This window comes from Mobula birostris, chromosome 9 (assembly GCF_030028105.1).
Source record: "Mobula birostris isolate sMobBir1 chromosome 9, sMobBir1.hap1, whole genome shotgun sequence".
NCBI lineage: Eukaryota > Metazoa > Chordata > Chondrichthyes > Myliobatiformes > Myliobatidae > Mobula > Mobula birostris.
Window position 1 is genome coordinate 22,555,546 of NC_092378.1, and position 24,399 is coordinate 22,579,944.

At 41.7% G+C, this 24,399-nt stretch overlaps 1 protein-coding gene across 2 annotated transcripts in view; it reads right to left on the reverse strand.

Annotated features, from left to right (window-relative positions):
• Window positions 1-23,329, reverse strand: part of foxp2 (forkhead box P2) — a 745,656-nt gene extending 722,327 nt beyond the window's left edge. For both annotated transcript variants that reach the window (XM_072267606.1, XM_072267608.1), the window contains exon 1: window positions 23,231-23,329. The gene's annotated coding sequence lies outside the window, so the exon portion shown is untranslated. The remainder of the gene's footprint in view (window positions 1-23,230) is intronic.
• Between the last annotated feature and the right edge of the window lie 1,070 nt (window positions 23,330-24,399).

Genomic DNA, 24,399 nt, shown 5'->3' on the forward strand with positions numbered 1-24,399 from the left:
TCCTTAAGTATGCATTTAAAATACTCAGAGCCAGCTGAGAAAGTAGTAAGCCACATTCACTTCTCTAAAAAAGTTCAATTCCCCATGTTATCAATTTTTTCAGCTCACAAAAAACCATCACTGCAAAATTAAATCAGTTCATTTATCATGTTTAATATAAATTCTTTCCAGGTAAAATAATATCTCCATTTTGGATTGTTTGGATCATTTTCCCATTATCTGTCTCTTTCAAAATAAAAGTTTGATCTTATGGTTCAGTGTGACTGCCAACTAGGATTGTTTTTTTACAATAACTTGACTCTTCAGTGATCCAATTCTGCTTTTATTCTTTGGATCTTCTGCCTGTGTCAGTGAAATAATTGGCATTATTCTTACTTGCATGTAAGATTTTCTATCTTCCTGTTCCATTTTATTCCTATCTGGTACAACATCTTGGTTCAATTATGCTTGCCATTCTACAACCTGTCATAAAAATTCTGCCTATTGTGCTTGGCATCTTGATCAGTCTGATATATCCCAAGCCAACTCTGTCCCAGCTCTCGGCCTCATTAAATCCACTGGTAGAGCTGACAAAGAAGCTCTAATGAAAATATGTGTCAACTGTTCACTCTCCTCTCTGCAGTTGTTCTGTTTTGGTAGCTTGCCTAAACATTTCTAACAATGTCTAAGGATTTTCTCCAGACTGTTTTGCAATTGCTTTCTGCTCTCTAGAAGGAAAACTTTTGACTTTCTCTCCAGTTTCCATGGACTCCCTAAAAAGTCTCCACTGCATTCTGTTCTTGCAATTTTGATGGATCTTTTTTGTTTTCTAGACTCCTTCAAAACATAGAATGGATCCATCTTTTTGTTATAGCCATTTCCATCTTAAATTTTCTACTGTGAAACAAACAAGCCAGAAAATAATCCAGAAATGGTGTACAGACGAACATTCTGAGGGTGTTTGGATAGTTATCACTCACTTCTACCAATTTAGGTAGAACTGGGAATAATGAAGAGGAATTGGAATTTACCGGCATCTATTAAGGTCAGAACAGCTCAGTAAATCTCACCATTCCATCTGTGTAATCTTTTTCTCCTTCAAATATTTATCTGATTGTATTTTAAAGGATACCAATAAACCTATATCCATCATCTTTCAAGCAATGCTTTCCAAAATCTAATACTTAACGTGTAAAACAGATTCTCCTCATCACATCTTTAGTCCTTTTGTGTGCTTTGATAATCAAGCGTTCAGCGCTGGAAGGAGTTTTTTTCGTTACTTGAACCATCTGTAAACTTAAGCATCTCTATCAAATCTCTGTTTAGCCTACCCCGTTCAGAAGAACAAACCCAGATTCTCCAGCCTCTCCACAAAACTGCCAACCCTCAATGAATAAAACCATTCCAGTGAATTTGCTGGAGAAACTCAGAAGGCTAGGCAGCATCTATGAAAAAGAGCAAACAGTCGACATTTTGCACCGACACCCTTCATCGAGACCTCTATCAAATGTTCTGATGAAGGGTCTTGGCCCAAAACGTCGACTGATTACTATTTTCCATAGATACTGCCTGGCCTGCTGAGCTCCTCCAGTATTTTGTGTGTGTTGCCTTGGATTTCCAGCATCTGTAGATTTTCTCTGGTTTGCGATACCACTAAGAATCGCAGCAACAAATTTACACTTAAAGTCAGTAAGACAAAAGAGCTGATTGTGGACTTCAGTAAGGATAAGACGAGGGAACACAAATCAGTCCTCATAGAGAGATCAGAAGTGGAGAGAATGAGCAATTTTAAGTTCCTCACTGTCAATATCTCTGAGAACCTAACCTCAATGCGATGTATTGACACAGCTATAAAGAAGGCAAGTCAGCGGCTATATTTCATGCGGAGTCTGAGGAGATTTGTTTTTTCGACTTATAATTTCGACTCAAATACTTTTACAAGTGTGCGTGGAGATCATTCTGACTGATTGCATCACTGTCTGGTATCGCGGGGGGGGGGGGGGTGCTACAGTACAAGAATTAAGTAAGTGGCAGAAACTTGTACAATTAGTCCGCTCCATCATGGGTGCTAGCTTCCATAGTATCCAAGACATCTCCAAGGAACAGTGCCTTAGGAAGATGGCGTCCATCATTAAGGACCCCCACCACCCAGAACATGCCCTCTTCTCATTGTTACCATTGGTACAGTAACCTGAAGCACACACTCAGCAATTCAGAAACAGCTTTTTCCCTTCTGCCTTTCAATTTCTAAATGCACATTGAAGCCATGAACACTACCCCAATACTTTATTTATTTCTGATTTTTTTGGGTATTACTTATTTTAACTATTTAATAGACAGGTATATTTACTGTGATTTGTTTTTTTCCTCTATATTTATTTATCATCTATTTAATTGTACTGCTGTTGTAAAGTTAACGAATTTCACGACATATGCCGGTGATATTAAACCTGATTCTGATTCTGTTCTTTCACTTGTGCTCTAAGTTAATTTTCCCTTGATTTCTGAAATATGTTTACTTTAACCCTTTCTCCAGGTAAGGCAATCACTCTTCACTGTTATGAGTACAACCTCAATTGATAAGGATACTAACTAAACATTTTCAAAATGTGGGCTGTCATGATCCTTCCAGTAAAGTATCCCTCCTTGAGATGCTACCTCAGGAAACCTGGTCTTGAACTCGTCAGTAAGTGATTTATATTTGTTTGATTGGCGACATGAAATTAATAGTATAAAATTTCTCACCAAAAGATTAGTTCTTAAATGAAACTTTTTTTAAGCTATCAGCTCATACTTTTGCTCATTTGCAATAATGTACCGCAGCATAAAAACCAGGACCAACAGGCTCCGGGACAGTTTCTTCCACCAGACCATCAGACTACTTAATTCATGCTGACACAACTGTATTTCTATGTTATATTGACTGTCCTGTTGTACATACTATTTATTATAAATTACCATAAATTGCACATTGCATATTTAGACAGAGACATAACTCATGTATATGAAGAATGTAAGTATTAAAGTTAATTCAATTCAATAATCTGAGAAGTTCAGTTCTGACTCGTACTACTTTCTTTGTATCAACAGGCTCTTCCAGCCCACAGTTCGATTAGTTCAGTCATCTACTCTTCATTCAGTTCTACAGTTGTCAATCTACATCCTTCAAAGATGTACAATTTTCTCCTTCTAATTCATTCACACATCTTTCTTCTTCCATGACTTTTGAATAAGATAATGAAAATACAGAATTTGACAGAGCAAACTGCCAGGGCTCCATGACATTTATCTGATTTTCATTCCATCAGTCAATGAAATAAAAAGAAATCTGGAAAATCTGAAAAGGTATCTGAACTACCTCATCAACCACAAAAATATTCAATCTTATCCCATTGTAGCTTTCAATCATTAATACTGGTGTAATTTCTTCAGGTCACACAAGTAAAGGCAAGAGTTTTGGACATGATAGAACCCAATTTCTAAGAAAAATAAAGACAGAGCAATAAGCATACTGCACAAAGTTCACAGGTCTTCAATGCTTCCAAAGCATGCTGTATGAAGAATCCCAGACAAATATAATGGTATCCACCACAAGAATGCTTTTCATTCATGCTAGAATAGCCAACATCATTTCCAGTTTGAACCTTCAGATGCAGGCTTCTAATATACCTGTGAAGTCCACTTTTGCAAGAACTCAATGTGATCTCTCAGAGCAGTCCCAGTCCAATACTGAAACCAAACTTGGGAAGGCCTCCTAATTAACTATTTACTTACAATCTCTCCCTAAGACTCCTCACACTTGCTTCAAACCCATCTTGACCTCAGCAGAATTTCACCTTTCCAGTTTATACAATTTTCTCTTTTACCATTTTCCATTGTGTTTGGCTTTGCATTTACTTTGAAATTTTAAAGCAAATCTGAGTGCTTTGTTCTTTATACAATACTAAAAGTTTAAATCTTCCTGACTCAGCATGGACTAATATTGTAGGCTGGATTAAATCTCAAACTGAGGAAAAATATAATATTATTTACCCATGATGATGTTTCCATTCGAATTTTTTCTAAAAATATAATTATCATACTGAGTTCATTTTGATTAGTTATAAAGATGTATGAACTGTCTATGCCTCACTCAGACCAAAAGATAAAACCTTACAAAACATTCATAAATACTCTAGTTTCAATGACTTATCTGTTGGGGGGTGGGGGGGAAGTGACGACATTTCAGATTGAAGTCCTACATTATGCAAATCAGAGGCAATATTGATGACTCTGGGAGAAATAATGAGTACAGTTCTGTACAAAGACTAACAGATAAAGTTACCAAAGATTTCAAGGAATTGTACATAACCATAAAAAGTAAATATTGGTTAGGAATACTTCAATTGGACTGGGCTTAAGAATAACTAAATTGAATACAGAACAAATGGAGCCAAATAAACTATAGTATCTAGTGAATTTTTTTTTAAAAACGCAGTTACTCAAAATCTAACAAAAGAAAACAAAGAATACTGGAAATACTCAGCAGACCAGGTTGCATCTGGAGGTAGACAAAGTTAATAATGTCTTTCAGACCACAGGCCCTACCTACATCAGACAAAAAAGACAAAAGCTCTCTGTCTAGCTTCTCACTCTGTAACTGCTCCCTTTCACTCAATGACCAGATACCCACACCTACCTTTCTGCTTTGCAAGAAGCATCCTTTTCTCTGTTTGTCTCCTTATTGCTTCTGTTGTTGAGTCTCCCACCAGAATATTGACTATTTCTCTTCCCACCAATGCTACCTGATCTGCTGAGTATTTCGAGAATTCTCTGTTTGTTTTTGTTGAACATATCATTCAAGTATTTTTCATGATTCATTATGGCTTTGTCAGGTGGGCACAAGCCAACATTTCCATGTACTGCTATGTAATAACTATCAATTGTAAGCCTCGATTTGTGCCAAAATCTTTCAAGACGCAGATTGAGGAGGAGCTACTAAAGCTGGAGCAACAGGAACTGAAGGTTAAGGTCTATTTACTGTGGTCCCAGAATCAGAAAATATGGTACGACTATGCAGTGATTACAGTATCTGGTCACTGTTAACAAGGCTGTCGACAGTGAGCAACACATATTGTTCCTATCACAGAGTCTACATGTGGAGCTGGCAGACAGCAACATTTTCACATGGACCTATCTCATACGTATTCCCAAATGAATCTACATCCAACAATTTAGTACTTGCTGACAGTTAACACACGTTAGGAACTAAACGTCCAATATATATTTGCCATTTAGGAGTGAAGTCAGTCCCACAAATATGACAAGTGGTTATGGATAAAATATTGTTGGGGTTACCAGCTGCCTGTGCAGTCAAGATGACATTTCAAATGTGATGAAGACTGACATTCATTGGGCTCAGGAGCTCTTGATAGCGTTGAAAAATAACTCAAGTCACACTGTCAAAATGTTCTTCATGCAATGTGGAATGATATACTTGGGCTTTACAGTTGATACTGATGTGCTCAGACCACATATAAGAGAAACAGGCTACAGTAGTGGAAGTGAAGGAACGAAATTGTCACAGAACTGAAACTTTTCCTTGTGATATGCACTTGATATTTATCATATCTTAACTTCCCTCAAGTTACAGGGGAATGAGTTGGGTAAAGCTTTGATAGCTGTACAAAACACTAGTCAGGTCAGATTTCTAGTTGCCATGCCACATAACTATTGGAGGTAGGGAAGAGAGACAGAGAGAGAAGAAGAGGCTCACCAGGATGTTGCCTGGGATGGAGGACTGTAGTGAAAAGGAGATTGAATAGACAACATTTATTCTCACTGGAATGTAGGGGAATGCAGGGAGCTGGTTGTGGACTACAGGAGGAATGGAGACAGGCTAACCCCTATTGACATCAATAGATCTGGGGTTGAGAGGGTGAAAAGCTTTAAGTTCCTTGGCATAAACATCACCAAGGATCTCACGTGGTCTGTACATATTGGCTATGTGGTGAAAAAGGCACAACAGCGGCTCTTTCACCTCAGACGGTTGAAGAAGTTCGGTGTGAGCCCCCATATCCTAAGAACTTTCTACGGGGGCAAAATTGAGAGCCTCCTGACTGGCTGCGGCACTGCCTGGTATGGGAACTATACTTCCCTCAGTCTCAGGATTCTGCAGAGTGGTGCGGACAGCCCAGCGCATCTGCAGATGTGAACTTCTAGACACGTCCAAAGAGAGGTGTGTAAAAAGGGCCCAAAGAATCATTGGGGACCCAAGTCACCCCAACCACAAACTGTTCCAACTGCTACTATCTGGGAAATGTGGGAGAACTTGAATAGATTAAAATATAATAGCAGATAGCCAAGTACTATCCAAGTGCAAAGCAAGGAACATTAATATTTGGCATTGGGGAAGTCAAGGTCAGAGAGCAATGGGAGCACATGGGAGAAAGTTGTCTGGTGCATTAAAAGGGTTTTAATAAACTGCTAACACTGTAATGCACTTCAGGGTGTTTCAGAGTTAAGAATCAGACTCATACAGAAGTAGGGTAATTAGGAAAGTGGCTAAAAGCAATGTTAAAGACACAAGCTTTTCAGCAGTTTACAAAAGGTTGAGAATTTAGGACCATGAAGAAGTGATGAGCGGGAAGCTGGTGAATAGTTGAAATTAGAATTGGCGCCAGTGGCTGATACTGAAATTTGCAATGAATAGAAATCTGAAAAATCGAAAATAGAGACCATAAAATGCTGTATAAAGGGTAACAATTCTTACCTTTATGTACTTACTGATAGACATCCAATGATGCAGAGCATTGATAGAAGATATGAAGAAATCTATGAACATTGGTGATGACATGAGTCTTTGGAACTGATATTAGAATGCACTACATTGTAGAGGAGCTTAAAACTTCAAATGACATATTAAACTTGAATTTCAACTTGCTGTGTAGGCAGTTGCAAACTTCAACTAAAGAGCCAATTCCTGTTTTGCATTTGTCACAGGAGCAAAATTAGGCAACTCGGCCCATTAAGTCTGCTCTGCCATTCCATCATGGATGATTTATTATTCTTCTCAACCCCATTCTCCTGTCTTCTCCCTATAACCTTTGACACACTGACAAATCAAGAACCAATCAATCTCTGCTTTAAATACACCTAACGACTTGGCCTCCACAGCCATCTGTGGCAATGAATTCCACGGATTCAACACCCTCTAGTTAAAGAAATTTCTCATCTGCTCAAAATGGACACCTCTCTATTCTGATGCTGTGCCCTCTGGTCTAAGACTCATCCACTATAGGAATCATACTCTCTACATCCATTTTGTCTAGGCCTTTCAATATTCAATAGGTTTCAATGAGATTCCCCCTTCATTTTTCCTAACTCCAGGGACAATGGGCACGGAGCCATCAAACGCTCCTCATACATTGACACTTTCATTCCCAGAATCATTCTGAGAACCTTCTCTGGACTCTCTCCAAAGTCGTCACACCTTCTCTTCAATAAGAGGTCCAACACTCCTCTCAATACTCCAAGCATGATCTGACTAATGCTTTATATAGTTTTAGCAACATATAAACCATAAGACATAGGAGCAGAATTAGACCATCTGGCCCATCGAGTCTGCCCCGCCATTGATCCTTTTTTTCCATCTCCTCCTCAACCCCAGTACCCGGCCTTCTCCCTGTAACCATTGATGCCATGTCAATCAAGAACCTATCTCTGCCTCAAATACACCCAATGACCTGGCCTCCACAGCTGCATGTGGCAACAATTACCACAAATTTCTTTATCTTTGGCTAAAGAAATTTCTCCGGATCTCTGTTTTGAAAGGGCGCTCCTCTATCCTGAGGCTGTGCCCTTTTGTCCTAGACTCTCCCACCACGAGAAACATTCTTTCCACATCTACTCTGTCTAGGACTTTCAACATTCAAAAGGTTTCAATGAGATTCCCCCCTCATCCTTCCGAATTCCAGTGAGTACAGACCCATAGCCATCAAATGTTCATCGTATGATAACCCTTTTATTCCTGGAATCATCCTTGTGAAACTCCTCTGGACCCTCTCAAATGCCAGCACAACTCTTCTAAGATGAGGGGCCCAAAACTGTTCACAATACTCAAGGTAGGGCCTCAGCAGTGCCTTATAAAGCCTCAGCATCACATCCTTGCTCTTGTATTCTAGACCTCTTGAAATGAATGCTAACAAGGCATTTGCCTTCCTCACCACTGACTCAACCTGCAAGTTAACCTTCAGGGTGTTCTGCACAAGGACTCCCTAGTCCCTCTGCACCTCTGATATTTGAACTCTTTCTCCATTTAGAAAATAGTCTATGCTTTTATTTCTTCTAACAAAGTACATGACCATACACTCCTCTACACTATATTCCATTTGCCAATTCTTTGCTCATTCTTCCAAGCTGTCCAAGTCCTTCTGTTGCCTCTCTGCTGACTCAACTACCTGTCCTTCCACCTATCATTGTATGGTCTTCAATCCTGGCCAAAAAGCCATCAATTCCATCATCCAATTCATTGACATTTAATGTGAAAAGGAATGGTACCAACACCAGTCCCCATGGAACACCACTTGTCACTGACAGCCAACCAAAATAGGCCTTTTTATTCAAACTCTTTGCCTCTTGCCAATTAGCCAATCTTCTGTGCATGTTAGTATCATGGGCTCTTATCTTGTTAAGCAGCCTCATGTGTGGCACCTTGTCAAAAGCCTTCTGATAATCCAAGTAAGCAACATCCACTGACTCTCCTTTGTCTAACCTGCCTGTTATTTCCTCAAAGAATTCCAAAAGATTTGTCAGGCAAGGTTTCCCTTTAAGGAAACCATGCTGATTTTGGCCTATTTCATCGTGCCTCTAAGTACCCTAAAACTTCATCCTTAGTAATGGACCCCTTCCTCTCATCAACCGAAGTCTGGATAGCTGTCCTATAATTTCCTTTCCTCTACCTCCCGCCCTTCTTAAACAGTGGAGTGTATTTGCAACTTTCCAGTCCTCTTCAACCATTCCAGAATCTAATGATTCTTGTAAGACTATTACTAATGCCTCCATCATCTCTTCAGTTACCTCTTTCAGAACCTTGGTCCATCTGGCCCAAGTTACTTATCTACCTTCAGATCTTTCAGATTCTCAAGCACCTTCTCCTAAGTAATACCAACTATACTCACTTCTGCCCTCTGATATTCTCAAATCCATTAGCATACTTTCAGTGGCTTCCACAGTGAAGACAGACGTAAAATAACTTAATAAGTTTGTCCGCCATTTCTTTGTCCCCCCATTACTATCTCTCTACCGTTATTTACCAGTGATTCAATATTCACCCTTGCCTCTCTTTTACACCTTAAGTATCTGAAAAAAACTTTGCTATTCTTTTTGATATTTTTGGCTAGCTTAACCTTCATATTTTATCCTTTCTCATCTTACGGATTATTTAGTTGCCTTCTGTTGATTTTTTAAAAATTCCCATTCCTCTAACTTCCCACTAACTTTTTGCTATATTATATGCCCGCTCTTTTACTTTATCTTCCATTGTCAGCCATGGTTGTCTCAGTCTCATCCTCCATTCAGAATTCCCCTCATCTTTGGGATGTACGTATCTATCCTGCGTCTTCCGAATTGCACCCAGAAACACCAGCCATTGCTGTTCTTCCATCATCCCTGCTAATTTCTTCTAATCAATTTTGGCTAGCTCCTCTCTCATTCTTCTGTAATTCAATTTACTCCACTATAATTTACTCCATCACAAACTGCAGCTTAAGTTCTATATTATGATCACTGTCTCTTAAAGATTCCTTTACCTTAAGCTCACTAATTAAATCTGGTTCTTTACACAACACACAAGCCAGAATTCATTTTCCTCTATTGGGCTCAATGACAAGCTGCTCTAAAAAGCCAGCTTGTAGGTATTCTACAAATTCCCTCTCTTAGGATCCAGCACCAAACTGATTTTTCCCACTTACCTGAATATTGAAATTTCCCCATGGCTATTTAATATTGCCCTTATTACATGCCTTTTTATTTCCCATTAAAATTTATACTCTACATCTTGGCTACTATTCGGGGGCCTGCATATAACTCTCATCAGGATATTTTTACCCTTGTAGTTTCTTAACTCTGATCACAAGAATTCTACACCTTCCAATCCTATGTCACCTCGTTCGAAGGATTTGATTTCACTTTTTACCAGCTGAGCCATCCCACCCTCTCTGCCTACCTACCCACCTTGTCCTTTTAATATGAGGTCTACCCTTGGATGTAAAGCTCCCAACTATGATCTTCTTACAGCCACATCTCTCTCAGTAATGCCCACAAAGTCATACCCGCCAATCTCTAACTGCGCTAAAAGATTATCCACCTTATTCCATATACTGAGTGCATTCAAATATAATACCTTCAGTCCTGTATTTATCATTCCTTTTAACTTTGTCCTCATGGTACACTTCATCTCATCCCACCTACTGAAATTTTGCCCTATGATTTGTCTGTCCATCCTCAGTTTCACTACACACTCTATCGTATACCAACTACCCCATCCTCAGCCCTATCACTCTGGTTCCCATCCCCCTGCCAACTTAAGTTTAAACCCTCCTCAACAGCTCTAGCAAATCTCTCCATAAGGATATTGTCCCCCTCACGTTTAGGTGTAACCCGTCCTTTTTGCACAGGTCATGCCTTCCGCAGAAGAGATCCTAATAATCCAGAAATCTGAAACCCTACCCCCACATCACTTCCTCAGCTACTCATTCATCTGTACCACCATCCTATTTCTGCCCTGTCTAATACATGGCGCTGGGTTTTATCCAGATATTACTACTATGGGGGTCTTGTTCTTCAGACTTTTCCCCAAATCCCTACACACACCTTGCAGGACCTCTTCCCGCTTTCTACCTATGTCATTGATGCCAATGCACACCACACACTGTGGCCACTTACCCTCCCTCTTGAGAATATTTTACAGCTGCTCTGAGACATCCTGGACCCTAGTACCCGGGAGGAAAGACACAATCCTAGCTTCTCTTTCACGTCCACAGAATTTCCTGTCTTTTTCCCTCTCAAGCCTCCTATCACTACCACTCTGTCCGAAGTTACCCTTCCTTGCTGTGCCTCAGAGCTGGCCACAGTACCACTAGTCTTACTGCTGCTGCTGAGTCCTGATAGGTCATAGGTCATTTCCCCCCCCCCCCACCCCTATACAAAGGGATATACTTTCTACTGAGGGAAACCTAGCACTGACTGCTTACTCCCCTTACTTCTCCTGGTGCTCACCCATCTGCTGTCTGAGTCCTGCACGCTGGGTGTGATCACCTCAGTAAAAGACCAATCTGTCAAGTTTTCAGCCTCCCGGATGGTCCCGAATACATCCAGCTCCAGCTCCAGTTGCTTGAACTTGTCTGTCTGGAACTGAAGTTGGGTGCACTTTCTGCAGATGTAGACATCAGGGTGACCAGTTGGTACCCTGGATTCCCACATCTTACAAGAGGAGAATTCCATTGCCTAAACTACCATCCTGCCTATACTTGTTAGGTCTTTAGCTTCTCAAACTTGAGTTCTAGCCTGTGTTTGTTCTCGCTGAAGTCTGTTGAGCCAAAGCCTGACCATTCTAACACTGTCCACTCCAACAATGGCTGCTTCATTCAAACTCAACTTCTTTCTATTGGCCCTTGCTAATTAACCATAGTTACTATCAACCCAAGCAACCTCCCAATCCACAGATGCCCCAACAGGCCCCATACGTTTTTTTAAAACTGGTGTGTAAAGTCCACAAGGTACTGTCTCCAACTCACTCCGTGATCTTCTGCTCCACAAAGGTCATTGAAGGAGATGGGGAAAGCACATAAGGAAGATTGCAAATGCAGTTTTGAGTAAACTGATCTAAACCAGCAGGGATAACTTCTTGCGCTGCCCTAGTTCAGTATTGCCAATCAAGACAGGGTATCACACACACAAACCAAACGATGAAAATACCTATACCAAAATACCAGAATCAAACAATGTACTAAGCTGAAGCACACTGAAATCTGTTTGGATATAAGCAGCTGCATGACAGCGGAAAGAGTGAAAATGAAAATCCGGAATCCTTGGAGCGATGGAGGATGAGAGGTGACCTGATAGAGGTGTACAAGATAATGAGAGGCATTGATCGTGTGGATAGTCAGAGGTCTTTCCCTAGGGCTGAAATGGCTAGCACAAGAGGGCATAGTTTTAAGGTGCTTGGAAGTATGTACAGAGGAGATGTCAGGGGTAAGTTTTTTATGCAGAGAGTGGTGAGTGCATAGAATGGGCTGCTGGCGGTGGTGGCGGAGGTGGAAACGATAGGGTCTTTTAAGAGACTCCTGGATGGCTACATGAAGCTTATTAAAATATTGGGCTATGGGTAAAGCCTAGGTAGTTCTAAGGTAGGGACATGTTCGGCATAGCTTTGTGGGCCGAAGGGCCTGTATTGTGCTGTATGGTTTCTATGTTTCTATACTGAAATAATAAAATTATGAGCAATTTTTGACAACTACTTAACTTTGGATGCAATTAATATATTAACAAAAAATTATGACTGTCACTGAACACTTTTAACTGCAAATATATCTGGAAGAACACCAACAGCCAATAGTTTAAAAATATTTTGGATAATTTTAAATTTGGGGCAGAAAGGATAGGGAGGGAGGCAAAAGAGGTGGGGCCGTGGCACTGATGATCAGAGATAGCGACACGACTGCAGAAAAGGAGGAAGTCATGGAGGGATTGTCTACATGAGCCTCTGTGGGTGGATGTTAGGAACAGGAAGAGGTCAATAACTCCACTGGGTGTTTTTTATAGACCACCCAATAGTAACAGGGACATCAAGGAGCAGAGAGGGAGACAGATTCTGGAAAGATGCAATAATAACAGGGTCATTGTGGTAGGAGATTTTAATTTCCCCAATATTGATTGGCATCTCCCTGGAGCAAGGGATTTAGACGGGGTGGAGTTTGTTACGTGTGTACAGGAAGGTTTCCTGACACAATATGTAGATAAGCTCACAAGAGGAGAGGCTGTATTTCATCTGGTATTGGGAAATGAACCTGGTCAGGTGTTAGGTCTCTCATTGGGAGAGCATTTTGGAGAAAGTGATCACAATTCTACCTCCTTTACCATAGGATTGGAGAGGGATAGAAACAGACAAGTTAGGAAAGCGTTTAATTGGAGTAAGGGGAAATATGAAGCTATCAGGCAGGAACCTGGAAGCATAAATTGGGAACAGATGTTCTCAGGAAAATGTACGGCAGAACTGTGGCAAATTTTCAGGGGATATTTGTGTGGTGTTCTGCATAGCTACGTTACAATGAGACAGGGAAAGGATGGTACAGTACAGGAACCATAGTGTACAAAGGCCATTGAAAATCTAGTCAAGAAGAGGAAAAAAGCTTATAAAAGGTTCAAAAAACTAGGTAATGATAGAGATCTAGAAGATTATAAGGCTAGCAGGAAGGAGCCTAAGAATAAAATTAGGAGAGACAGAAGGGGCCATGAGAAGACCAATCAAGTACGACAGTGGAAAAGTGTGTATAGGACCAGAGGAGATAGTGGAGATACTTAATGAATACTTTGCTTCAGTATTCATTACGGAAAAGGATGATTGCAGGGATGACTGACAGCAGGTTGAAAAGCTTGAGCATATAGACATTAAGAAAGAGGATATGCTGGAGCTTTTCGAAAGCATCAAGTTGGATAAGTCACCGGGACCAGATGAGATGTACCCCACGCTACTGTGGGAGGTGAGGGAGGAGATTGTTGAGCCTCTGGCAATGATCTTTGCATCATCAATGGGGATGGGAGAGGTTCCGGAGGATTGGAGGGTTGCAAATGTTGTTCCCTTATTCAAGAAAGGGAGTAGGGATAGCCCAGGAAATTATAGACCAGTGAGTCTTATTCAGTGGTTAGTAAGTTGATGGATAAGATCCTGAGAGGTAGGATTTATGAACATTTAGAGAGGCATAATATGATTAGGAATAGTCCACATGGCTTTGTCAAAGGCAGGTTGTGCCTTACGAGCCTGATTGAATTTTTTTGAGGATGTGACTAAACACATTGATGAAGGAAGTGCAGTAGATATAGAGTATATGGATTTTAGCAAGGTATTTGATAAGGTACCCCATGCAAGGCTTATTAAGAATGTAAGGAGGCATGGGATCCAAGGGGATCTTGCTTTGTGGATCCAGAGTTGGCTTGCCCACAGAAAGCAAAGAGTGGTTGTAGACGAGTCATATTCTGCTTGGAGGTCAGTGAACAGTGGTGTGCCTCAGGGATCTGTTCTGTGACCCTTTCTCTTCATAACTTTTATTAATGACCTGGATGAGGAAGTGGAAGGATGGGTTAGTAAATTTGCTGATGACACAAAGGTTGGGGGTGTTGTGGATAGTGTGGAGGGCTGTCAGAGGTTACAGCGAGATATTGATAGGATGCAGAACTGGGCTGAAAAGTAGCAGATGCAGCTCAACCGAGATAAGTGTGAGGTGGTTCATTTTGGTAAGTCAAATATGACAGCAGAATATAGTAATAATCCTGGTAAGACTCCTGGCAGTGTGGAGGATCAAAGGGATCTTGGGGTCCGAGTCCATAAGGACACTCAAACTGCTGTGCAGGTCGACTGTGTGGTTAAGAAGGCATACGATGCATCGGCCTTCATCAATCACGGAATTGAATTTAGGAGCCGAGAGGTAATGTTGCAGGTATATAGGATCCTGGTCAGACCCCGCTTGGAGTACTGTGTGCATTCCTGGTCACCTCACTACAAGAAAGATGTGGAAACTATAAGAAAGGATACAGAAGAGATTTACAAGGATATCGCCTGGATTGGGGAGCACGCCTTATGAGAATAGGTTGAGTGAACTTGGCATTTTCTCCTTGGAGCGACGGAGGAAGAGAGCTGACCTGATAGAGGTGTATAAGATGATGAGAGGCATTGATTGTGTGGATAGTCAGAGTCTTTTTCCCACCGCTGAAATGGCTAACACGAGAGGGCATAGTCTTAAGGTGCTTGGAAGTAGGTACAGTGGGGATGTCAGGGATAAGTTTTTAGAGAGAGAGTTGTGAGTGCGTGGAATAGGCTACTGGCCACTGTGGTGGAGGCGGATACAACAGGGTCTTTTAAGAGACTCCTGGATAGGTACATGGAGCTTAGAAAAATAGAAGGCTGTGGGTAAACGTAGGTAATTTATAAAGTAAATACATGTTTGGCACAGCACTATGGGCTGAAGGGCCTCTACTGTGCTGTAGGTTTTCTATGTTTCTATCTCAAATTCATGTCCTGTGAGACATATCAACGTTGTTCTATTCTTTATATTCATCTTTCAGGATCTGCTTGTCATTGGCAGGACAACATTTATTGGCCATTCATAATTATTCTTAGCGACGGTGAGTTTCTATCTTGAATTGCTTCAAATCTTCCAGTGAAGGCATTTCAAAATGCTTTGGAGAGGAAGTTCCACAATTTAGATCCAGTATCAATAAAGGAATAGTGATATTGTTTCAAGTCAGAATGGCATCTGACTTGGAGGCAAGCATGCAGCTGTTGACATCCCCTACTAGTCCTTGGTCATAGCAGTCCTGGGTTTGGGTGACATGTATCTGCATTGCATTTTGAGGCATCCACTGTGCACTAGTGATGGGAGGTAATGAGGATTTATGGTGCTGGCTAGGTTGTCAATCAAGTATATCACTTTGTCCTGGATGGTATTCAGCTTGTTGGCCTTTGTTGAAGTTATGCTCATCCAGCCATGTGTAGAGTATTCTATCACAATCCCGATATATGCCTTGTAAGTGGTGAAAACACTTTGTGGTGCTATGTGGCCTGCAGTCTGCTTTTATAGTCATCATATTTGTGCGGCTGATCCAATCAACTTTGGGATCAAAGATCCAGGATGCTGATTTGACAAACAGTAATGCCATTCAAAATCAAGAGCAGGTTGACAGAATCTCTGTTTTTGGAGATTACTAATGCCTGGCACTTATGTGAAACAAATGTAACTTACCATTAATCAGTCCCTGCCTGCTTGCTACTGTTTGCAGCTACAGACCACTCCATTTGCTGAGGAATTGTACAATCACCAGCAAATGTCCCCACTTCCAACCTTCTGATGAAAGGAAAGTTACTGATGAAGTAGTTGGAGAGGCTGTGACCACCTAAGGGTAAAGGAGGGAATTTGTGCTTGGAATCAGAGAAAGTGTCTGAGGTACTAAATGAGAAATTTGTGTTTACCAAGGGAAAGGATTCAGAGTAAAGTGATGGCAGATTTGGCCTGGGACATTTTGAGATTAAGAAATGGTAGTGCTAGATCCTCTGAAAAGCATTAAGGGAGATACAGCCCCAGAGCCTGATGGCATATATCCCAGAATGCTGAAAGAAGTGAGGAGATTGCTGAAGCTTGGCAAAGAACTTTGTGCCCTCACTAGCAAGAGGCAAGGTTCCAGAGGATTGAAAAATAACAAATGTTGTGCCTTTATTCAAGAAAAGAAATAGGGACAATCAGGTAAATATAGGCCAGTAAGCCTCACATCAGTGGTAGGGAAGATATTGGAGAGGGCAGAGGGATAGGATTTATACACAATTTGGAAGGTTATAGTCTGCTTAGAGACAGTCAGCGGGGTTTTGTATAGGGCAGGTCATGCCTTACAAACTTGATTGTTTTGAGGAGTTTACAAAGGAACTTGAGGAGGGTAAGTTAGTGGACATTATCTACATGGACTTTAGTTACACATTTGATAAGCTCCCTTATGATAAATTGATTGAGAAGATAAAGAAGCATGAAATCCAGATTGAATTTGAAGTTTGGATTCAGAACTGGCTTGCCCATAGGAGTGAAAGGAATGACACAATTCTTCTGGTGAAGTGACACAAATCTTCCACAAGAATCACAGATGGGACCTCTCCTGTTTATGGTATATATCAATGACCTGGATGAAAATGTAGATGAGTGGATGATTCCAAGAATGGTGAAGTTATGAACAACATAGAGGATTATCAAAAAATACAACAGGATATAGATCAGTTACAAATATGGGCAGAGAAGTGGCAGATGTGCAAGTGTGAAATGCTGCACTCAGGGAGGTCAAACAAAAGGAGAAAATACACTGTTAATGGTAGACCCCTTAATAACATTGAGGTATAGAGGGATCTTGGGGTCCCAGGTGAAAGTTCACTGGAAACAGTTACACAACTAGATAAAGAAGGCATATGACACAGTTGCCTTCATTGGTAGTAATGTTGAGAATAAGAGTAAGAAGGTCATACTGCCTCTATAAAAATATTTAGTCATCCTGCACTTGGAAGTATTGTGTACAGTTCCTTTTGCCCCATATTGAGAAGGATGTGAAAGGGTACAGAAGAGGTTTACAAGGATGCTGGCAGAATTAGAGGGTATGAGCTATCAGAAAAGGTTGGACAAAGTTGGGCTGGTTTCCACAAAATGCTGAGGGGTAGGAACTGATAGAGATTTTTAAGATTATGAAAACAAAGCTAGGGTAGACAGTCAAAACATTTTCCCCAGGGAAGAAATATCAAGCACTGGAGGATATGTTTTTAAAGCTGACTGAAATTTGAGGGATTGAGATGTTTAAAGGTGATGTGAGGACATTTTTCGGTGGCCCAATCAGAGGCAGAACACCGCACAGCAAGGAGTTTTCTCGCAGATCGGCGGCGCTCGTTTAAAAGGAGAGCTTCGCAGGCATTCAGAGTCATTCCGTTGGCTCAATCAGCAGTGGAAGCAGCACAGAGAGGAGTAAATAAATGTACCGAAGGGACAACTGGAGCAGCCTTGTTGAGAGTGGGCCAGTGGTGAGAGTGTGAGTGTCAGGCTTTGGTTCAAAGGAGGCTTCAGCTTGCAAGAGGCTTTGGCTCTGGTTAAGTTGCCCGGGTAAGTTTCTGTTAAGTTTCCCTTTTTTGTAACTGTATCAAGGGTACTTAGTGTAGTTTAACTGGTTATTGTATGTTCTTCATGCTGGATGTTGGAGTCCAGGAAGACCCAGAGTCTCCCAGGGAACTACATCTGTGTGAAGTGCATCCAGCTGCAGCTCCTTAAAGACCATGTTAGGGATCTGGAACAGCAGATGCATGACCTTCAGCTGTTCCGGAGAGTGAGGAGATCATCAGAGTTATAGGGAAGTAGTCACCCCTAGGTTGCAGGAGGTGGGTAGCTGGGTAACTATCAGGAGAAGGAATGGAATGGTGAACAGGCAGTTAGGGCAGAGCACCACTGGTCCATTCCCCTCAATAATAAGTATACTGTTTTGGATACCGTCGTCAGGGATGACCTCCCAGGAAAATGCCACAGAGACCAGGTTACTGCCACAGAGCATAGGTCCATGGTGCAGAAGGGAAAGAGGGAGAAGAGCAGAGGAGTCATGATAGGGGACTCAATAGTCAGAGGAACAGATAGGAGATTCTGTGCACATGAACTGGACACCCAAATGATACGTTGCCTCATGGGTGCCAGGGTCAGGGACATCTCGGATTGTGTCCACAGCATTTTGGAGGGTGGGGGAGAGCAGCCAGATGTCTTGGTACATATTGGTATCAATGACACAGGAAGGAAAAGCAAGGAGGTCCTGAAAAGAGAATTTAGAAAGCTAGGCAGAAGGCTGAGAAGCAGGGCCTCCAGGGTAGTATTTTCTGGATTGCTGTGTGTGCTATGCACCACTAAGCATAGAAACAGGATGATTTGGCATGACTGAGAATCTGGTGCAGTGGGCTGAGCTTCAGGTTCGTGGATAATTGGGATCTCTTCTGGAGGTGGTATGACCTGTACAAAAGGGATGGTTTGCACCTGCACCCAGAGGGAACCAATATACTCGCAGGCAGGTTTGTCACGGCTGTTGGGGAGGGTTAAACTAATTCGGCAGTGGGATGAGAACTACAGTGAAGGGACTCAGGATAGAACAGATGGTTAAAAGAAAAGCAAAGATAGCGCGCAGTCAGATTGTCGGGAAGGGCAGGCAGATGATAGGACAAAATTGCAGCCAGCAAGGTGAGTACCAGTGTATTAGGGATGCAAAAAGGGTAGCAAATGCAGGACTCAAAGTGTAATATCTCTGTGCCCGGATTATAATAAATAAAATGGATGATCTGGTTGAACTTTCACAAATGCTGGGTATGAGTTTGTGGCCATTACTGAGTCATAGCTGAAAGATGGTTGTAGTTGGGAGATGAATGTTCAAGGTTACACATCATATCAGAGGGATAGGAAGGTAGGCAGAGGGAGTGGCATGGCTCTGCTGGTAAAGAATGGCATCAAATCATTAGAAGGATGTGACACAGGATTGGAAGATATTGAATCCCTATGGGATGAATTAAGAAAATGCCAGGGTACAAGGACTCTGATGGCAGTTATACACAAACCTCTAAACAGTAGCCGGGATATGGACTAAAGAGTACAATGGGAAACAGAAAAGGTGTGTCAAAGGGCAATGTTATGATAGACATGGGAGATTTTAACATGCAGCTAGATTGGGAAAATTGGGTTTGTAATGGATCCCAAGAGAGTGAATTTGTTGAATGCCTATGAGATAGCTTTTTAGAGCAGCTTGTCATTGAGCCTACTAGAGGCTCAGCTACACTGGATTGGGTATTATATAATGAACTGGAGGAAATTAAGGAGATTAGGGTAAAGAAACCCTTAGGAGGCAGTGATCATAATATGCTTGAGTTTAACTTGAAATTTGATAGAGAGTAAGTAAAATCTGACATAGCAGTATTTCAGTGGAGCAAACAAAAATACAGTGGTATAAGACAGTTGGCCAAAGTAAATTGGAAGGAGATGCTGGCAGGGATGACAGCAGAGCAGCAATGGTGTGAGTTTCTGGGAAAAATGTGGAAGGTGCAAGATACATCTATTCCAAAAATAAAAAAAAATACTCACAAGGCAAAATAGGACAACCATGTCTGACAAAGGCGTGAGGGAAGAGAAGTGAGTGGAGTTACTATTACAAGAGAAAGGTGCTTAAAAAGCTGAAAGACTCAAGGGTATGTAAATCACCTGGAGCAGATGAATTGTGCCCCAGGGGTCTGAAAGAAGTAGCAGTAGAGATCGTGGAGGCATTACTAATGATCTTTCAAAACTCTTTGGACTCTGGTATGTGGAGGCAGGAGAAAGGAAATTACAGATCAACACACATCAAAGTTGCTGGTGAACGCAGCAGGCCAAGCAGCATCTCTAGGAAGAGGTACAGTCGACGTTTCAGGCCAAGACCCTTCGTCAAGACTAACTGAAGGGTCTCGGCCTGAAACGTCGACTGTACCTCTTCCTAGAGATGCTGCCTGGCCTGCTGCGTTCACCAGCAACTTTGATGTGTGTTGCTTGAATTTCCAGCATCTGCAGAATTCCTGTTGTTTGCGTTTTAAAATTATAGATCAGTTAGCCTGACCTCAGTGGTTGGGAAGATGTTGGAGTCAATTGTTAAGGATAAGGTTATGGAGTACTTGGTGACACAGGACAAGATAGGACAGAGCCAGCATGGTTTCCTTAAGGGAAAATCTTGCCTAACAAACCTGCTGGAATTCTTTGAGGCAATTACAAGTAGGATTGTTAAAAGAGATGCAGTGGATGTTGTACATTTGGATTTTCAGAAGGCCTTTGACGAGGTGTCACACGAGGCTGCTTACCAAGTTAAGAACCCATGGTATTACAGGAAAGTTACTAGCATGGTTAGAGCATTTGCTGATTGGTAGGAGGCAGCAGGTGGGGATAAATGGATCCTTTTCTGGTTGGCTATCAGTGACTAGTGGTGTTCCACAGGGGTAGGTGTTGGGGCCACTTCTTTTTTCGCTGTATATAAATGATTTAGATAGTGGAATAGATGGTTTTGTTGCCAAGTTTGCAGATGATATGAAGATTGGTGGAGGGGCAGGTAATGTCAAAGAAACAGGAAGGCTGCAGAAGGATTTAAACAGATTAGGAGACTGGGCAAGAAAATGACAAATGAAATACAATGTTTGGAAAATGCATGGTCATTCACTTTGAAAGAAGAAGTAAGTGTGTTGCCTATTTTCTAAACAGGGAGAAAATCCAAAAACCTGTGATGCAAAAGGACTTGGGAATCCTTGTGCAGAACACACCAAAGATTAACTTGCAGGATGAGTCAGTGGTGAGGAAGGCAAATGCAATGCTAGCATTCATTTCAGGAGGTCTAGAATACAAGAGAAGAAATGTGATGCTGAGGCTTTATAAGGCACTGACGAGGCCCCACCTTGAGTATTATGAACAGTTTTGGGCTTCTTATCTAAGAAAAGACGCGCTGCCATTGGAGAGGGTCCAGAGGAGGTTCACAAGGATGATTCCTTGAATAAAAGTGTTATCATATGAGAAATGTTTGACAGCTTTGCACCTGTACTCACTGGGATTTAGAAGGATGAGGGGGAATCTCATTGAAATCTTTTGAATGTTGATTGGCTTAGACAGAGTAGATGTGGAAAGAATGTTTCCCATGATGGGGGAGTCTAGGACAAGAGGGTACAGACTGAGGGGTGTCCATTTAAAACAGAGATGTGGAGAAATTTCTTTAGCCAGAGGATGGTGAATTTGTGGAATTTGTTACCAAAGGCAGCTGTAGAGGCCAGGTCATTGGGTATATTTAAGGCAGAAATTGATAGGTTCTCGATTGAACACGGCATCAAAGGTAACAGGAAGAAGTCCGGGGAGTGGGGCTGAGGAGGGGGAAAAAAGGATCAGCTGTGATTGAATGGCGGAACAGACTCAATGGGCCAAATGGCCTAATCCTGCTCCTATGTCTTATCCTTTTTACGTAGGAATACATGGGTAGAAGGAAGCAGGCAATTTCATTAAGAGTCTTTTTGATACACACATGAATATGAAGGGAATGGAGGGATGTGGTTGATACACAGGAGAACGTCATAAATTAGCATCAATTAACATGACATCATGGGCCAAAATGCTGTATTGTTCTATGTTCTATGTCCAAATGCTGTGGAATCACTGTATCCCATGGTATCGAGCTTCTACCGCAATGGGCAGCCTCATCTAATCAGCCAACCCCATATTTCAGCAGGACTACAACAATCTCACTCCCAGGTTCATCAGCCTCCTTCTCAGCCAGCCCCAGGCTCTGCGGCCTACTTCTTGACAATTTTTTGAGAATTAATACAATTAACATTAATATATATTTTGCATATTTTTGGCTGCTTTGTGTGCAATTTAGCAACAAATTTTGAAGTTCATCCTGTCATTCAGGTAGGAACTTACATGTCAATAACTTGCCAGCCTTCTTATGGGTTTGCATCAGTTACTACAAGATTTCACAGGAAGCTAGTGCCAAAATGCTCAACCTGACAAAATGAAGATCTATATACAACAATACATTTGCAAGATTGTTCTGTCACGGATAATTACCAGTTGATTACCAATAAGTGGCAACATTTGAGACTGATAGAAACTTGTGTTGGTCTGTCAATGCACAAACATTTTTTAAAAATTGCAAATTTTCAAAATCAGACCTTCCCTCTAACGATGAGATTTCACAAATATTTTCATAACTCTGGTTTATTTACTGATTACTGTTTATTTACTAATTACTGTAAACTAATTAGTTTCCTCAAGTACGCTTGCAAAAGTTGTTAACTTCCAAGCAGTAGTGATTACATTTTTTTTGAGATGGGACGAAGATACCTTTATTCAATTTCAATCTGAACAACTAAAATGTTGCAAAAGTTCTCGTCAAAAATTACAACTTTCTTCTTTTTGCACCTAATATCTTTCGAAGACCAGTGATGTCAATATCCAAATATTGTCGCTAATAATTAATGTTGGGAGGGGGTAATGTTACACAGCACAAGCTTTGAAACAGTATATTGAACCACAAGAAGTCCCTTCGTTCTTCCTTTCAGCAGGTTTTGCAAATCTTTATTTAAAAAGTCACCCTTCTTGACAAGAATGGAATCAACTCGTTTTGATCCTTCAAGTGACTGTCTAGCTGCTGAGGAATTCAGTTGGAAAAACAACACAGCTTTGCACAACACTGTTTATCTGAAAGATGGGCGTCCCGTTTAAATAAACAAGAAAACACGAAGGCAACAGGGAGGGCCTTTAAAAACACAAACTTCGTCTTGATTTTAGTTTTTTTTTCCTTTTTAAAAAAATCGCAACAATACACATTCTGTGCAATCCTTTCCATCAGAAAAATCACGAAGGCCTGAATAAAAATTTACGCGTTCTGAGGGAGGCTCAGCACTGAACTTTTCCCTTGAGTTTGAGCAAAAAAAACTTAAGACAAAACTTACCACAAGTGAAGGCAAGGCAGAGAGCGACGCGTTACAAGATGGAAATATTTCCTCGCTCCGCTCCGACTTTCTTTTTTACAAGTGCAACACTTGCTTTTAAAATATATATATTTTTTAAAAAAAGAACTAGGATTGCGTGCGAATGGGAGGAGAGAGGAAGGGGGGGCCCCACGATATATTTATCGATAAACTGAGCTGGCTGGTGCTGAGCTGCAGACGGGAGATCCCTCCGCTCGTTCTCCCTCTCGCTCGCGCTATCCGGGCTCGGGCTCCACGCGCGCGCTCGCGCTCCCTCTCCCTCCTCACTTCAATGTTCCTGCTGCCTCACCCCTCACCACCACCAATGCCTCTTCCAATCATACTCAATACACAACAACAAAAATAGAACACCTCGCGCTTGCCTCCCATGCCAGACACATTTCCACGCACAGGAAAGTATACATATTTTAATTTAAAAGGAGGGGGAGAAGAAGAAGACAATAGCAGCGCCGGAGCGTACTTTGCCGTACAGTTTGCGACTGTCAATGCGCTGAGCTGTATGAGTGGTGTCGACCAAATGCCATGTTATTGTTTCCCCCCCACCCCCCGCGCTGTGTATTGTCAGGTGACGTCACATCCACCTGCTATGTCAACAATGGAATTGGGGATCTCCATTGTGTTGCCCTCAGTACCCTGGCTCTCAGTAACCGCGCCCCCTACCCAGGACAGTGCTGGGGTACACAGGCGGGGAGAGAAACCCCATTCCAACTGGTACAGTGGACCTTTTGTGCACTCACAACAACTGCGAGGAAACCAACGTGTTTAGAGATCCCATCACGCCAGTTTATTTGTTTTAAATAACGAGACTACCAAGACTCAGAACAGAATGCACAGACGGTCCATTCGGACGCTCCACTTACGTTCACCCTTACCCCCCCCCACCTCCAAAACAGAAGTAAAGATTATGTTCAGTGGTATGGTCTCAGCTGTCATTTATCTGCGTCTTCCTTCCCAGTCAGTATCCATGCAAAGGGCCTCGTGTGATAAATAACACTCGAAGTAGCGGGCTTGCGGGAAGCGGTACGTGGGACCGAGGGAGGTAGCGGAGGGAGGAGAGCCTTATGTGTTTGTTTAACAGTTAGCCAGTGAAGTCTGGACGGGTTCGTAAGGTGAAAGTTCAATGCAAGGGC